Raw genomic sequence first — 14,488 nt, forward strand, 5'->3', positions numbered from 1 at the left:
TTTAATCCCCCATCTCTCTATTCTTCTGGAACACCTATTATGCATGCATTAGCAAGTTTATATTATTCCATAGATCTCATATGTTGCTTCCACTTTACTTTTCTATTTGTCTTTCTGTCTCCTGTTCTGATTGGATGGTTTCCTTTATTCTATTTTCCAAATCACTTTTTCATTCGTCTGTGTCATGTAGTGTGCTATAACATTGGTTCTATTTTTTCCTCAGCAATTGACATATCTTTTTTATTGTTTCTTCTTTAGGAAACAATATGGTATTGTTTCTCATTATGGTGATCTGCATTTCTACTGATAATCTTTCTTAATTCCTTTGGCATTTTATTATCCCCATTTTTCAGTCTAGAAGATTGCTGATATCTGTTTCATTATTTGTTCTTTCAGGGGATTTCTCTTATTCTTTAAATTGGGAATAGTTCTTCTGCCATTTTATTTTACTTTACTTCCTCTTTCTCTATAAATTAGGAGAAACAGTTATCTGCTGTAGTTTTGAAGGGGTGTTTCAATGCAGGAGCATCCCTGTATAGATGGTGTGTCCAATATTTTTGGTGCAATGGCTGGTTTTGGTACGGATGCTAGCTAAATCCTTCATCAGTATGTGCTGGCTATTATTCCCATGACAGGATATGTGGTTGGTTTCGTAGTGTCTAGTGTCTATGCGGGATGTGAGGCAGGCCTTCCTCTTTGCTCTGTGGCTGTCACTGTACCTGTACTCTTTGGGGCACTGTGTATGCTCCCAGTTATTAGAGTAGAAATCATGATTGTTGGGCTCTATTAGACTCTGTTGCACTTGTGTGCATGCCCTACCCCCAAGGAGGTGATTATTGAAGCCAGTGAGGCTGATGAGGTCACAGCAAATCTGACTGCCCATGTATGTGTCCATGGCTCTGCTCAGAAGCATCCCAATATTGTGTCCCTTTCTTTGTTGTGTTTGTCCCTGATCAAGTGCTACACTTTGGTGTGGAATAGGCTGGGGTTTGGGATTTGGGTGTTGTGGTTATGGGATTGAGGAGGCTATGCTACTGCCTGAGTTCTGGGTTGTCTTTGAGCCAGAAACCTCCCAGGATCTGTTTGCCCCAGATCTAGTTCTAAGCTCTGCTGTGGAGTGAGTGGAGCCAGGGTGCTCATGCTGGGAAACAAAACACTGCATATGCCTTCCCAGGGCCTGTCTGCCCAAGATTCAGTGCTTAGCTGCTGCACATTCTTGTGGTGCCATACAGTACATACTCTTAAGATGTCTGCCCAGCTAGATTTGCCTCCCTGTGCACAAGCTGACAATGTTTGCCCAGTTAAATCTGCTGCCCCAATGTGTGCATTGACAATGATGTTCAAACCTCTGTCCAGATTACACCCCAGGTATCTGGATCTATCTCTTTGTAGCTAGACTTAATCTTTGCCCTGATTCTCTTCCAGGTTGTGATGTAGAGTTTAGCAGGGCTTGAGTGTTCATTCATTCAGATTGGGAAGTATGGTTGGGTGGCAGCTGCCAGTGCAAGGCTTTTTCCACCCTGATTATTAGCAAGCCAATATGTGCATAATCCTCATGAATAGAGTCTAGGCTTATCCATGCCGTCAACAAATCTCAGTAGATTTCCCAGCAGGCAAGGAGGCATATCTCCTCTGCCTAGGACTTCGGGACTGGGTTGCTCAGATTGTAAGTCAACCTGCTTACTTTCCAGGGCTAGGGTTCACTTATGTGGACCTTCTCCTGCTTACAGTTACCTCTCAGGGGCAGAGATCCTGACATGAAGCCTTTTAATTTCTGTCCCACCCAGTTACAAGGAGATCTTTCAGCTTTGGTATTATAGGAGCTCTTCTCCCCATTTCCAGTTAGATTTACATGACAATTGTTTCACCTGTAGTTGCATGTTGGAGGTGTTTGTGGAGAGAGGTGAGCTCCATGTTCTCCTATTCCACCATCTTGATACCCTTCTCAATTGTTATTTTAATAATTGTGTTCATTTTCTGAATACATTGCAATACACATACATAATCAAGCTTTCTTTTTAATGTTAAGTTTTTTCTTAATATTTGGTTTTGACTAATATTTAATGGATGTTTACCCTATGTCAAGCACTATACATGTCACTAGGAATATTGCTGGGCTGTGTGTGTGTTTAAACTTCATATTGCTCAGTTCAAGCTGTTATAAATAATGCTGCAGTAAAAAAAATACTTGAAGAATAGATCTATATTTCCCTTTTCTCAATATATTTTTTGCATAGGCTCTTAAGAATAGAGTTACTAAATTAGAAGATATAAACATTACAAGGTTGTTAATATTAATTGCCAAATATCTCATTAGAAATGTATCATTTTATGAGCTTGTAAAAGTTATGCAGGCAGGAATCATTTCTGTCTTGCTTATTATCTCACTATATTCTCATCACCAAAGACAATGTTTGGCACATATTAGATGGTTTATACATGTTTTAAAAAAATAAATAATTTAACAAAATCTCATCAATAATCCACTATTTTCCATGATGTAGTTTAACAGCTAAAAATGTACTTTTGAGCCAGGCTAATTGGTTGTGCATTTCTCTTCTGCCTCTTCCTGTGTGTGTGTGTGTACCTTAAAACATATATATATTACAGATAGTAGAATGACAACATTCTGATACCTCTAACACAAAATGGTTTCTTGTTGAACACATTAACCTATGATACTAAAATTAATTTTATCCCAATTGTTTAAAACCAATCATGTAGGCCTTTTGAGTAAATTAATCACAAAACATTCCTAAACAAGATGAAAAAGTACAGGCACTTGAATATATACAATTAGTGACAAAAAAAGTAGAAGCTAAAATTGCATGACTAAGAGCAGTATGTCTTTACATATAAATTTGAGGTATTCACTGATCCAAATATAGAAATAAGAACTATTTATGAAATTTTGACAAGAAAATCAGACCTCACAGAAATTTCATACCACGTAATTTTGACAAAATAAAACAATGACTGCTACAAGTCTTGATTTAGCTTTTACAAAGCAATGTCTGAGACATAGTTGTTTGAATTCTGATTTTCCCCTTTGCTCTACCCCAACACAACACACAACTCTAACAGTCTAATAACATCTTCTTATCTGAATTTGCCACCTAATTTGAGGTCCATAGCCTCAAAAATGGTTATCATTTCAAAATTTTCCACACTATGGTATAAAGTTTGTAGCACCACAGACATAAGGGTTTAGATATTTCTTTATGTAAATATTTCATTAATAATATTAACCAGTAAAATTGTGTAGATTGAACATCTAATAGGAAGTCACTGTAGCATTTTTAAAACAACCGAAATAATTAATAAGCATGTTTGATATTTTAAATTGTGAAACATTTAAATTGTCAAATTCACCAGGAAAAATATAACACACATATGTTTTTATCACTCTGATGAGAACAAAGCTTCAGACAGTTGATACTGAGACACTTAGGGTTTTTTTCTTTCTTTCCTTAAAGAAATTGCATTTAGTTTGGCCACTCTTTAAATTATTCATTTACCAGCTTGTAAAGAGTATGTCTATTAGGCAGTATACTATATAAAACACTTTTCCCTTTATTATCTTTGGCTAGACATCTCATGAAAGGACACTGAGAACTGAAGAGGTAAGTCAGGCTCTATGTGCTTCCATCTCACACATCACTGAGTGGAAGCCTGCATTATCCAAGTCCACTGGGTCACAATCTTGTTCTTGAGGGCCATTTTAATTTGAGGTTTTATCAGAGCTTGTTCACTCTGGAAGCTGGTTCTCTTGGAGAGACTGTCTTACCTTGAAGTTCTCTGTCTTGACCTTGGCAAGAGGTTCATAAAGTCCTAGATTTTCCATGGTAAAGCTTGAGACCAAAGAGTTCTTAGGAAAGGCTGTAGAATGTGAGGTGGCTCCTGCTGCACTGGAAGGATGGAGAGCATATTTGTATTCAGAAGGCAAATGAAATGCTTCTCCAAAGAGGAGTGATGGGCAGACACAGTCAATCATAAAGGACAAAGTTAGTATCTCAGCGTGAGATTTTATTCTCTCTGTATACAAAGATTTGAAAGCCTTCTGGCCTACTGCATAGACGATGTTGATCCGTCAGGTCCCTCTTGTGCTAAAATGGCAACCAAGACTGCTTTAATCCAATTGTGCATCCCTTCAGGGCTATGCACATAGAAAGTTCCAGATGATGTTACAATTTCAAAGAGGTTATCCCTTATCATTATGTCACTTTGCCTACATTCCGGGACTTTATGGATCTTTTTAAGTGGCATTACATGGAGAGGTTCCTTTTCCGATTCAGATCCAAAGCATCTACTGTGCTTTCATTCAATTGAAAATATCTTCTCTTCCAGTTTTTCCTCACTGCTCCTTTTTTTTTTTTTTTACACAATATCCAGCTTTAATAACTGCACTAACTGAAGTGGGTTTAGGAGTAAATTAAGGAAGATGGCTTTGTGACTCTTTCAAATTATTTCTATCAATACTTTTACCACATTAATTTACTTCTTCTGAGTTGGGGTAATGATGAGCACACCATCAAGAATGTCACCTTGGTAACTTGGGTTATCAGAATGAGGCTGTGAGTTTGATTGCTTTGATACTATAATTTTTATAGCTTTGTTCAACACATTTACCCATTCTGCTAGGTCCTGCTAATCATTGACTTGTAGGAAATATTTCCTTATCCCTGTATCCATAAAAAAAACGTAACTCAGCCTTGGCCCTAGTTAAATTGCATCAATAACATTTGAGGTGTAGGTAAATTTAATCACTCAACATGTGATGATCCAGGAGGTAGGTTCTATGGATTATCCATGTACCATACAAATCTATCTTCTCTGGTACCCAGTATGAAGTACTTCTGAAGAAATTTTCCACTGTTATCATTTCTTCAATGTCTAGAAAACCACAAATGTGATTCTGATGATCCACATAAGCCATTTCTGAGCTTGAGCATTACAGAGCACCTTCCGACCCTTGGAGCCTCCCTGCTAGCTTTAGCTGGCATAGTGCTCTGGGATCCCGAGCTGAGCTCACACCACCCTGGCCTAGCCTGAGCTTCTCACTCTGAACACTGCAGCCCTTGGCCTGGAACTGCATCATGTGGCCTCTCTTCTGCTTCTTAGTAGCAGTGTGAGCTTGGGCAAATTACTTGACCTCTCTATGTCTTATTTTTCTCATCTGTAAAGTGGAGTGAAAAATAATATGTCCTCTTAGGTTTGTTGTAAGGATTATTAATACATTGATCCTTATACATTGCATGACATATAATAAGCACTAAATAAATTTTAACTCTAGCTATAATTATAGGTTTTATTTGCTTATTTGTTTGTTTTGGTCTTTTTAGGGCTGCACTTGCAGCATATGGAAGTTCTCAGGCTAGGGGTTGAATTAGAGCTTCAGCTGCTGGGACACACCACATCCACAGCAGCACCATATGTGAGCTTCACCTGTGACCTACACCACAGCTCAGGGCAATGCCAGATCCTTAACCCACTGAGCAATCCAAGGATCCAAACTGCATCCTCATGGATACTAGTCAGGTTTGTTAGCAGTGAGCCATGACAGGAATTCCTATTATTATAGTTTTAAAAACCCTATAGTAAAGAGTAAATGTACCACTATCATATCTCATTGTTATAAGTTGAATTTATTTGATCATGATTATAATTTTTCCAACGTATATATATGTGTGTGTGTGCATATATATATACATATAAATATATATACACACATTCTGAGTCTTAGAGTTTCTCTTACTGATTTGTATGCATTATGTATTTTTTAAAAAATAAAGTAAGCAAACTTTGGACTTGAGTCAAATACATATAGTTTGAACTCTGGCTCTACCACTAAATTTATGTACTTCAGTGGGTTAATTAACTCATCCATGCCTCCATCATGTCATCTGTACCATGAAGATAACAAGAATGTCTACCTCAAAAATATTTTTAATGATTAAATGATGTATACTTACAAAGCACTTTTTTAATTTCCAGATGTATAGTAAGAGCTCAGTCAATGTTAATTATTACCACCTCTCACCAAGACTGTGATCCTTTTCTTGTTTCCAAATCACTTTCCATCCTTACTCTTTTTTTCCATCCTAGTCTTACAAAGGACAGCTTAGTTCACAATATTTCTCCATCCCTGCTCAAAAGCCTTCAGTGTCTCCCCCATCACCTGCTAAATTAAGTCCAAACTCAGCATAGCATTTTAAATATTTCTGCTCTGTGATTTCAATTACCTTTCCAGCCTTATCTACATTAATGCCTCTTTCCCAGCCTGGACCCCTTGCTATTCTGTGAATGTACTCATCACTTTCATTTCTCCAAACACTTAATGTTATGGGCTGAGCATTTGTGTGCCCCCAAATTCATATGTTGACGTTCCAATGCACAGTACCATGGTATAAGGAGTGGGGCTTTGGGGAGGTAATTACATTTAATGAGGTAATAAGTGTAGAAGCCCCATGATGATGTTAGTGCCCCTTATAAGAAAAGGAAGAGACACCAGAGCTTCCTCTCTCTCTGCCCTGTGAGAATATAGCCATCTGCAAGTCAAGAAAAGGGTTCTTACCAGGAACCAAAAACTGACTGGCCCCCTAATCTTGGACTTCCTGGTCTTTAGAACTGTAGAAATAAATATGTGTTGTTTAAGCTACCCAAGCCTATGGTATTTTGTTATGGCAACTCAAGCTTCTAAGACACTTAATCATGCTAAACTTTTAGTTTGAAATGCCTTTAATTCCATCTCTATCTAGCAAAATTCATGAAAGTCTGACTCAAATGGCATCAGTTCCAAATAAGTTTTCTTGTCCCCCGAATGAAAAGATGTGCTTAGTGTCTACCCTGAAGCCAAATTGCAGTACTTTGTATATTTCTGTTATCCTCCTTGGAACAATAAGCTGCTTAAGGTAGGGACCTTGTCTCCTTTATTCTCCAGTGCTAAGCACCCACTAGGTATTCAATATCAACTTGTTAAGTTGAAATCATAGTATTTATAAATGAAATGCTAGAAAGAAGACTAATTCTTGGGCTTCTCCTCAAAATTCTGATATTAAGTTGCTTTGGTGTATGTTAGGTGTCTATTAAGTATGTCCTAGGGAGAATATAAAAAATTACTGAGAATATTTTCAGAAATCTAATTATTTGATGAAAGAAGTTTATGGTGAACCTACTGTGTATATATAAGGTGATTCTGTTGTAATCATACTACTACTCTTTGGTCCTAAAAACTTAAAGCTTCTCATACTAATATATTTCAACTAATTTGTCAGGCAGAAGAGAAAGGTAGGCAAAGAAGGTGGTCAGGAAAGAATGGGTTAAAAATTGCCAAAAGTTTTATAAAAATGCAATAGAGTTAGAAGGAGTAAAACAAAAACACACATGCAAAAACCTTATGAGATGCCCAAATACAGAGTAAAACTGCAGAATTTCCCTTCTTCCTACCCCGGTAGCCTAGTCTGAATCATTCATTCATTTTTATTCATTCATTTGTTCTATTCAATAAACCTTTACTGAGTGATTGTTATGTAGAGAACTGTGCTTGGCCTGTAGTAGAGACAAGGGAGCTCACAGTCTGGGAGCAGAGGTAGCCACATAAATAACAATTATAGTAGCCAGATAGCATTAAGACTGTGTGTTCAGTAAGATCAAAGGAAGCAAGGGGGCATTGGGCTGGAGTTAACTCACAGAGTAAAACAAATCATAAAGTTTCTTCCTGCTACTACACAGTTCCCTATCATCTCCAGAATCAATGGGCATCTCAGATTGGCATTTGTGGACTTAATGGTATTTGTGATAATTTTGATATTTTCTTATCAGTTTTTATACAAAGTGGTGCAAAATTGATTGGAGGGTGGAATTTGGGAATTTTAATTCTCTTTTTTGTTGTTTTCATTCCTAAATTTGGCTATAAATTTTAAATTTTCCTTTTTAGGGCCACACCTGAAGTATATAGAAGTTCCCAGGCTAAAGGTCAAATCAGCGCTACAGATGATGGCTTATGCCAGAGCCACAGCAACACAGGATCCAAGCTGCATCTGTGACGTACACCATGGCTCACAGCAATGCTGGATCCTCAACCCACTGAGCGAGCCAGGTATCAAACCCACATCCTCATAGATACTAGTTAGATTCATTTCTGCTGCACCACAGTGGGAACTCTAAATTCATTATGTTTGTTTTCCATGTTTTTCTTCTTCCTCTAAATATGGTTTCCCCAATTTTAAAATGGAAGCTAGTAGGAAAACACAGTACCATATACTACACAACTTTCGCTTTACTACCAGTGTTTCTGACACAGTCACAGATGCCTTCTTAATATGAAAGCTTATGCTTCACTGCAATTAATTGGCAAATCAATTCTTACACAAATAATTCCTATGCAAAGAAAATTTTTCACTTCTAGGAATTTTATCCTATGAGCCAGTATATCATAAATCATGTGCATTTGTGGCATAGCTTCCAGGTGACTAATGACATGTCAAGTACTTTGAGGATTTTTTGAAATAGCACATGCAGCCCATGTGAACAAACACTAAAACTCTCACAGCTATGATCAATCTTTAGAAGGCAAAAGACTCTGGATAAAGAGAAAAAGCAAGCCAGGTCAAGCTAATGGAACTACTAGGCTGATCACAAAGCACCATTTGTTGGGCACCAGTATGTCATCATAAAGGCAACTGAACATTCAAGGTACATCTGTATGCTCCTTCTCAAATAATTGGGGAAAAATGGTCTCCATCCTTTAAGCCCTTTGCTTCTAGAACACAGCATGAAGAAAACAGCTCTGGCTTTGTAATTGGGTTGATGAAGATTTGATTCCTGGCTCCGGCATGTACTAGCTTTGTGGTCAGGAATAACCAAATGATTTCCCCTCATCCAACATGCAAAATGGGGTGGTAATCACACCTAAGTCATACAATTACATTGAAAATTCAATGAAATTATATATACAAAGTTCATGGAAGAAAATATGTACCCAACAAATACTAGGTTTCTTTTCCTTCTGCTCTTTCCATGAGAAGAAAATAACACAGAATTTAGGAGTCAGAAGACATCAACTAATTACGTAACTCTGGTCAATTCATGCAAACTTTCCAGGCCTGTTTCCTCAACTTACTTACAAAGTTGTTGGAAGTGCTCCAGAGCAAAATGGACATGCATATAAAAGCATATTGCAAAACCATAATACATAATGGAACTGTAAGGTGTTCTTATGAGTATGTCCAGCAGCACTTATAGAATCACGAGGAAGCTATGAAACTGTTCCCATTGAAACTCCACCCTCCAAAATTTAATTTTGAATAGAATGAGTCAAACCTGCTTCTGTTGCTAATTAAAATGCTCTTATATATGAAATGACATATCAGCTGCTATGGGATGTGTGTGTGTGTGTAGGTATGTGTGATTCTGAATGGGTGATTTAAGAGTGTGTGTTCGTGGCTGGTAGATCAATCTACACTTAAAACCCTTCATTTTTTGAAAATTTGAATTTCAGGCCATTTTTCCCTGTAAGGTTCAAAGTAAACCAATTAGAATTGTTTTAGCCAGTGTGTGCGTGTATGTGTGTATTTTTTCTTATAAATATATTTTATTGCAGAAGCAATAGTACTATATTATCAAAACTAAAGAAAACAATAAAATAATTAATTGTCCTAGGAGACCCACTGTTAAATTTTGGCACTTTAGATGCTTCTGCTTAGTGTTTTTCTTCTTTGCGAAGATAGAAATAAAATCCAAAGGAAAGATTAATTTACAGCTCAATAAAAATCAGATTTCCATATTTTGAGATAGGTTCATTTGTGCCATATTTTATTTTAATTTATATTATAATTTTTTTCCATTGATTTTTTTCTACTGTACAGCATGGTGACCCAGTTACACATACATGTGTACATTTTTTTTCTCACATTATCACATTCCATCATAAGTGACTGGAAATAGTTCCCAGTGCTACACAGCAGGATCTCATCGCTAATCCATTCTGAAGGCAACTGTCTGTATCTATTAAACCCAAGCTCCAGTCCCCCCCATTCCTCCCCTTTCCATTGGCCACCACATGTCTATTCTCCAAGTCCATGATTTCCTTTTCTGTGGAAAGGTTCCTAAGTGCCAGATATTAGATTAGATTAGATTCCAGATATATGATATCATATGGTACTTGTCTTTCTCTTTCTGACTTATTTCGCTTAGTATGAGAGTCTCTAGTTCCATCCATGTTGCTGCAGATGGCATTATGCCATTATTTTTTTGTGGCTGAGTAGTATTCCACTGTGTATATATACCACATCTTCTTAATCCAGTCATCTGTCGATGGACATTGGGGTTGATTCCAGCTCTTGGCTATTGTGAATAGAGCTTCAGTGAACATGCAGGTGCATGTGTCTTTTTTAAGGAAAGTTTTGTCTGGATATATGCCCAAGAGTGGGATTGTTAGGTAATATGGTAGTTCTATGTATAGATTTCTAAAGTACCTCTATACTGTTCTCCATAGCAGTTGTACCAGCTTACATTCCACCAACAGTGCAGGGGGGTTACCTTTTTCTCCACAGCCTCTCCAGCACTTGTTATTTGTGGACTTATTAATGATAGCCATTCTGACTGGTGTGAGGTGGTAACTCATGGTACTTTTGATTTGCATTTCTCTAATAATCAGGGATGTTGAGCATTGTTCTAAGAGCTTGATCTGCATATCTTCCTTTGAGAAATATCTATGCAGGTCTTTTGCTTGTTTTTCAATTGGGTTGTTGGCTTTTTTGCTGTTGAGTTGTATAAGTTGTTTGTATATTTTAGAGATTAGGCCCATATCAGTTGAATCATTTGAAACTATTTTCTCCCATTCTGTAAGTTGTCTTTTTGTTTTCTTTTGTGTTTCCTTTGCTGTGCAAAAGCTTGTCAATTTGATTAGGTCCCATTGGTTTATGTTTGCTTTTATTTCTTTTGCCTTGGGAGACTAACATGAGAAAGTATTCATAATGTTGATGTAAGAGAATGTTTTGCCTACACTCTCTTCCAGGAGTTTGATGATATCTTGTCTTATATTTAAGTATTTCAGCCATTTTAAGTTTATTTTTGTGCATGGTGTGAGGGTGTGTTCTAGTTTCATTGATTTGCATGCAGCTGTCCAGTCTTCCCAGCACCACTTGCCAAAAAGACTTTTTCCCATATTATGTTCTTGCCTCCTTTGTCAAAGATTAATTGACCATAGGTGTCTGGTTTGTTTATGGGTTCTCTATTCTATTCCTTGGTCTGTATGTCTGTTTTGGTGCCAGTACCACACTCTCTTAATGACTGTGGCTTTGCGATAGTGCCTGAAGTCTGGGAGAGTTATGCCTCCTGTTTGGTTTTTGTTCCTCAGAATTGCTTTGGTGATTCTGTGTTTTTTGTGGTTCCATACAAATTTTTGGGGTGTTTGTTCTAGTTCTGTGAAAAACGACATGGGTAATTTGATAGGTATTGCATTGCATCTGTACATTCTTTTGGGTAGTATGGTGATTTTTACAACATTAATTTTTCCAACCCAAGAGCATCTTTCCATTTCTTTACATCTTCTTTAACTTCCTTGATTAATGTTTTATAGTTCTCAGCATATAATTCTTTCACGTCCATGGTCAGGTGTATTCCCAGATATTTGAATTTTGGGGGTGCAATTTTAAAATGTATTGTATTTTTGTATTACTTTTCTAATATTTCATTGTTAATATACAGAAATGTGACTGATTTCTGAATGTTAATCTTATAGCCTGCTATTTGCTGAATTTGTTGATCAGTCCAAGTAATTTTTGGACTGAGTTCTTAGGGTTTTCTATAAATAGTATCATGTCATCTGCATGCAGTGACAATATTATCTCTTCTCTTCCTACTTGGATGCCTTTTATTTCTTTTGTTAGTCTGATTGTTGAGGCTAGGACTTCCAGTACTATGTTGAATAAGAGTGGTGAGAGTGGACATCTTTGTCTTGTTCCAGAGTTTAGTGGGAAGGCTCTCAGCTTTTCTCCATTGAGTGTTATATTTGCTGTTGGTTTGTCATAAATGGCTTTGATTGTGTTAAGGAATGTTCCCTCTATACCACTTTGGCAAAAGTTTTATCACGAATGGATGTTGGACCTTATCAAATGCTTTTTCTGCATCTATTGAGATGATCATGTGGTTTTTGAATTTTCCTTGTTAATGTGGTGAATGGCATTGTTTAATTTGTATATATTGAACCATCCTTGTGAACCTGGCATGAATCCCACTTGATCGTGGTGTATGATCTTTTTTGATATGTTTTTGGATTCAGATGGCTAAAATTTTGTTGAGAATTTTTGCATCTATATTCATCAAAGATATTGGCCTATAGTTTTCTTTTTTTGGTGGTATCTTTGATTCTGGAATTAGGGTGGTGGTGGCATCAAAGAATGACTTTGGCAGTGTTCCTCATCCTTCAACGTTTTGAAAAATTTTAAGGAGAATGGGTATAATTTGCTCCCTGTGTGTTTACTGAAATTCACCTGTGAATCCAACTGGTCCTGGACTTTTATTTGTAAGGAGTGTTTTTATGACATATTCAATTTGATTTCTAGTGAATGGTCTGTTCATTTGACGTGTTTCTTCTTGAATCATTTTTGGCATGCTGTAAATCTCTAGAAAGTTGACCATTTATTCTAGGTTGTCAAATTTGTTAGCATACAATTGCTCACAGTGTTCTCTTTTGGTTTTCTGTATTTCTGTAGTATCTGTTGTGACTTCTCCTTTTTCATTTCTGATTTTGTTTATTTGGGTTTTTTCTCTCTCCTCCTCTTGGTGAGTCTAGCCAGAGGTTTGTCCATTTTGTTTACCTTTTCAAAGAACCAGCTCTTGGTTTTATTAATTTTGTCTATTGTTTTTTGAATCTCTATTTTATTGATTTCCTCTTTGATCTTTATGATTTCCTTCCTTCTGGTAATTTTTGGTTTTGTTTGTTCTTCTTTTTCTAATTCATTTAGGTAGTGGGTTAAGTTGTCGATTTGATATTTTTCTTCTTTTTTGAGGAAGGCCTGTACTGCTATGAATTTCGCTCTGAGCACTGCTTTTGTGGCATCCCACAGATTTTCAGTGGATCTGTCTTGATTATCATTTGTCTCAAGGTATTTTTTAATTTGCTTCTTGACTTCCTCATTGACCCATTGGTTTTTCAGTAGCATGTTGTTTAGTCTCCATGTAGTAGGTTTTTTCTCATTTCTTTTCCTGTGTTTGATTTCCAGTTTCATACCATTGTGGTCAGAGAAGATACTTGAAATAATTTCTATATTCTTAAATTTGTTGAGGTTAGCTTTGTGATCAATTCTTGAGAATGTTCCATGTGCACTTTAGAAGACTGCATTTTCTGATTTTTTTGGATGTAATGTCCTGAAGATGTCAATTCAATCTAACTTTTCCATTGTTCCCTTTAGGATCTCTGTCGCCTTATTGATTTTCTGTCTAGAAGATTTGTCTGTTGTTCTGAGTGGGGAGTTAAAGTCTCTTAGTATGATTGTATTCCCATCCATTTTTCCTTTTATGTCAGTTAATATTTGTTGGACGTATCTGGGTGCTCCTATATTAGGGGCACATATATGTTGATGATAGTAATATCCTCTTCTTGAATGGATCCTTTAACCATTAAACAGTGTCCTTTGTCTTTCTTTGTGGCCTTCGTTTTAAAGACTATTTTTTCTGAGTATTGCAACTCCTGCTTTTGTATCTTGTCCATTGGCATGAAAGATCTTTTCCCATCCTCTCATGTTCAATCTATATGCATCCTTTGCTCTAAGGTGAGTTTCTTGTAGGCAGCAGATTGAAAGCTTTTGCTTTTTTATCCAATCTGCCACTCTGCGTCTTTTGATTGGAGCATTTCGTTCATTGACATTTAAGGTGATTATTGATAGACACGTATTTATTGCCATTTTAAACTGTTTTCCGGTTGATTCTATGTTTCTCTTTTCTTATTTTCTTTTTTGTGTTGGAAGGTTTCCATTTATTTTATGCTTGAGTACTTTTCTTTTCCCTTTTTGTGAATGTAATGTTTGGTTTTGATTTGTGGTTGCCCTGTTTTTTAAGCAGGTTAAGCCCTTACTATATCTGCTTGCTTTTTCCTGATAGTCATATAGGCTCAGATGCATCATTAAAATAAAAGAAAGAATCTGTATTTTCTTACTTTCCTTCCCCACATTGTATGATTTAGATTTTTTTTTTAACATCTTCATGTTTAGATCTGTATGCTGGCTTATTTAAGTGACTGCTTTCCAATTGTGGTTTCCTCCATCCTAATTCTTCTTTTACTGTTTTTTTTTTTCTCTCTCTTTTTAATTTAGAGAAGCCCTTTCAGTATTTCTTTTAGAATTGTTTCATATTGCTCTACTCTTTTAGCTTTTGTTTGTTGGAGGAATTCTTCATTTCCCCTTCTAATTTAAATGATATTCTTGCTGGATAGAAGATTCTAGGTTGCAAATTTTTTTCCTTTCTTCACTTTAAATATATCTTGCCA

General features: G+C 36.5%; 1 pseudogene; it reads right to left on the reverse strand.

The window, feature by feature from the left end:
* Positions 1-2,469: 2,469 nt before the first annotated feature.
* On the reverse strand, positions 2,470-4,936 carry LOC100521596 (pleckstrin homology domain-containing family A member 1-like; annotated as a pseudogene).
* Positions 4,937-14,488: the final 9,552 nt, after the last annotated feature.

This window comes from Sus scrofa, chromosome X (assembly GCF_054392235.1).
Source record: "Sus scrofa isolate SSC_HxYL_T2T_F1_AM1 chromosome X, Sscrofa_HxYL_maternal_Yorkshire_Landrace_v2.0, whole genome shotgun sequence".
Taxonomy (NCBI): domain Eukaryota; kingdom Metazoa; phylum Chordata; class Mammalia; order Artiodactyla; family Suidae; genus Sus; species Sus scrofa.